We start from the raw sequence: 3912 nt of genomic DNA, 5'->3' as shown, positions 1-3912 counted from the left end.
TGCTTGTGTTGTTCTTTTGTGCTCCTCCTTAGCAATTTGTCCATCTTTCCACTTTCTGTAGGATTCCTTTTTGATTTTCAGGTGATTAGAGAGTTCCTGATGGAGCCATGTTGGCCTCTGTGATGAAGTGGGAATTTTCTGTGATATATGTTATGAATCCTAGGCCTGCCTCAGTCTCCCTCTGTATGTCACATTGATAGGGTCAGCACTGCTCCTGGAACAACGCAGGAGACAGAAGATGTGTGTGTCACCTCGCTGCCTGGCAGAGTGACTATAGTCATCAGAAAAGCTGGCTGAAACAGACCGAAACCAAAAGAAGGTGCAGCAAGACAAAGAGATGAACAATCGAGACCAAACAGCAGGAACCCCCAGCAGGTGGAACAGGGAACGGCTGGAGAAGAAGCTGTCAGATGACTGGAAGAAGGGGGCCCTTTTGCGGAACACAGGAGCTCAGTCCCGGGGAGAGCACGAGAAAGGGAGTCCTTGGTCAGGGTGCACGACAGCTTCATTTCTGACCCCCTTTGCTAACCTCAGGACTTTCGGGTTCTGTAGACCCGATGGATAAATGGTTCCCTTGTTTGTAAAAGACTGCCTGTGTCACGGCAAGTCCTCACCGACAGCACGGAGCCCAGCAGAAATACCGCACAAGCCTCCCGTGGGCATCTGCCTGGGCTGGATTGGTTGCAGGGAGCCAAGGAGAGAGACAGGGTTTGCTGGTGCCAAAGGCCCAGTGTCCGAGTCTTGGAGGCCCCGGGCCTGCCCCTATGGAACTGGGTGGGTCCTTGGGGCCCGGCACACTAAGGGGTCGTTCCGGTCACAGGCTGGGGCATAGACCAGACCCTGTGACAGACTCTTTCCATCTTTTCTTTTCATGGGGATAGTTTGCAGTTGTGCCTTGAATCCTGTCTTTCTGAGACTCTGCCAGCTCTTCTGAACTCCTTTTTTCCTGAGATTTTCTTCCCCTGGGACCTGACCTACCAGCTCTCTGACTTGGCTGAAGTCTGATTTTTTGAAGGCCACTGTCCCAGTTCTGCTGCTCTCACTCCTTCCTTTCCCTAGAATCATGAAATCGATCCGTTCATGATCACGTTAGTCGTTGCCTAGAAGTTACACACAATTCCATAACAACACTTAAACCACGGCATGTTGAAGACAATGAACTCCTCAAATATTTAATTCAATAAGGTTTAACTTAATTCCATAAGGCTGGTCCAGGACATTGCAAGGTATTGTCAGATCTGTCCCAGTAGGTGTCCCCCAGATAGGGACAATGGGGGAATACCAAAGGTTAACAATGGTACTTTCACCCGGATCTGTGATGATCTCGTCATGCTCCGAGGGTGAAGGAAGATTGTAAAAATAGGAGCTGGAACCTGGTCTCCCTGAGTCCTGCTCTGTCTCTCACTCCTTTCCCATTTCTCTCTCTCTCCCGCTTCTCCCAATTCAGTCCAAGGTGAAAGTTTCCCCCATGAAATCAGAGTCCCAGCGCATCGCAACCTGCTGGTTTGCTCCGTGTCAGGGTTTTACCCCGGGGGGATCGAGATCAAGTGGCTGAAGAACGGGCAGGAGCAGATGGCCGGGGCGGTGTCCACGGAACTGCTCCAGAACGGAGACTGGACCTTCCAGATCCGGGTGATGCTGGAGATGAGCCCCCAGCGAGGGGACATCTACACCTGCCAGGTGGAGCACATCAGCCTGCGGGACCCCCTCGCCGTGCACTGGGGTAAGAGCTGCTGGGTGTGGGGCAGCCCCTGATCCCGCAGGGGCAGCCTTTGGGGGATGGGCCTGGGTTAAGCCCTGCCCCACCTCTGGGGCAGAGAGCGCAAGGGGAAGGAGAGGCTGAGCTCAGCCTAAACCACCCGTGCTCTTCTTTCCACAAAGGCACGGGCTGACTCTGCCGGGGCAAGGTGCTGGCTGGGGTCGGGGGCTCCGTGCTGGGGTTGGTCTTCAAGGTCCTGGGATTGCTCAGCTGCCTGAGGAATAAGAAAGGTGTATGGCTCAGGGATGGGGCCAGCGGCCCAGGAAATGAGTCCCCAGTGGGGCCATGATGCAGTGGCACTGGAGGGTTTCACTCGAATTTTGATTCACCACAATTTGCTTTAATTTCCCCTTCAGGCTTGAATCCAGTGACCCAGGAACTTCCTGCCCGTCTCTCAGCCCAGGCCCAGGAAGTGCGGCACTAATCCCAGCCCCTGGCTCCCCATAAACCTGAGTCAGACCATTCAGAGTCTGAGCTCCAGTGGTGCCCTCCTGCCTCCCCTCCAGGTCTCCTCTCTAGTCCCACACACTCCTGGCCCGTCAGGGAGTTGCAGACACGGCGTGAAGTGCCTGCAAATCAGTCAGTGCCTCTCTAGTTATGAAACAAATCCACTTCCCCTTTGAAAAATCCAACTCACTTGAGAAACGCACCAGAAACGGATGAACTCCTGACCCTGAATTTTGAGACTGACTTGTGCTACTCTCCAAGCTGCTTCCCTTTTTGCCTAAACGTGCGAAAGAACTTGCAACCACTTGCAGGTCAGAATGCTGACTGCGTGATGCCCGTGTTTCGGTGTTTTCCCAGGAGGGTGGACATGAGCAACGACGTCCCTTTCACACTCACACACCACTTCCCATGTTTTCCCTGGGGCCTTTCGCCCTTAGAACAATCTTTCTAAAAGAACAAAAGTCGCCCCTTAAATCAAGCGAGGAGAATGTGGAGTGGCTGGAGCTGGAGTTTGACTCGACGTGTTCTCCGCTAGCCTCACTGCCAGGGGGTGATATCTCTCTCCCTGCCGGGCTCCTGAATCAGATCCCGTCCTGGAGAATGTAGGAGCTGTGAGCCCAGGGGTCCACTCTGCGCTGCTGATTGAGACCTGGTGCCCTCTGGTCTGTCATTGTCCCCTCCCTGGGCTCTCCCCACCCTCCTGTGCTGCTCCCACCCGGGGGAGTCCTCACTTTCTCATGTACACATCCCCTAAGTTAAGGGTCGCCTGGCCCCCTGCCCAGCCCCACAGTCACTCTCGCTGCCCTTGCGGGAACCTGTCTGGGATGGCCCCAGCTCCCTGCACAGAACTATCATGCTAGCAGATACGTGACCATAGTGAAATGTGCAAAACTTAGGCAGACTCTAAGGCCTCAACATTGGGGTACAGCCTGGAAAGTACAAAGCAAAGTCTAAACCCAGAGAAGAGCAACGGCAGCCAGCAGGACAGGGGAGAGATTGAGACAGGGACACTTGCTAGCCAGTGTCCCCCCCACAAGGAAACATGAGAAAAATATTTCCTCTGGTTATCAGGAAACGTAAAAGTCGTCTCCTCATAACGTGATGATGACAATGCATGCGTGACCCGGGGAGAAAGGAGACAATAGGGATTGACATGTGTCAACCTGCCGCCCAGTCAGGATAAATAGACACCAGGGATCTCATCCCAGACTCTGTGTGAGCCCTCCCCTGACACCTCGGGCAGCGCAGGCACAGCTGGGCACGTCAACAGAGTCTGATGGAAGTGGAACTGAACTGGATTGACTGATCTGGAGCGAAAGGAATGATGCCTTTGAGCATTCGTGACTCTTCCAGGGGCTCCTTTCTCGCAAACCAGTGAGTCTGAGAGCCCCAAAAGGCACTGTGACCCAGGAACCTCCTGATGCCAACTGGCAGAGGGCACACGGCGTGCACAGGAGTTTCACAAGGATCCCCTGGGTCAGACAGACATGTAATCATTCATTAAAGGGCGGCATGTGAGGACTCTAACAAAAGACAGCAATATGCAGGTGGCCATAAGCATTATGAGATGTATGTGTAGATGAGATTTAAGGAGTTCTGTATCTATACAGAAAAACTATGTTCTTAAAGTATAGAACAAAGGCAGGTCACTTGAAGTTGAAAACATGTTTCTGTGCAGGCAGGGGTTAGGAGACCCCTAGCTGGTC

At 53.3% G+C, this 3912-nt stretch overlaps 1 pseudogene; it reads left to right on the top strand.

Moving 5' to 3' along the window:
* Positions 1-337: 337 nt before the first annotated feature.
* On the top strand, positions 338-2048 carry LOC128845224 (DLA class II histocompatibility antigen, DR-1 beta chain-like; annotated as a pseudogene).
* The last annotated feature ends 1864 nt before the right edge of the window (positions 2049-3912 follow it).

The sequence above is a fragment of the Malaclemys terrapin genome, chromosome 11 (assembly GCF_027887155.1).
Source record: "Malaclemys terrapin pileata isolate rMalTer1 chromosome 11, rMalTer1.hap1, whole genome shotgun sequence".
NCBI lineage: Eukaryota > Metazoa > Chordata > Testudines > Emydidae > Malaclemys > Malaclemys terrapin.
This window is presented reverse-complemented; position numbering and strand designations above follow the sequence as displayed.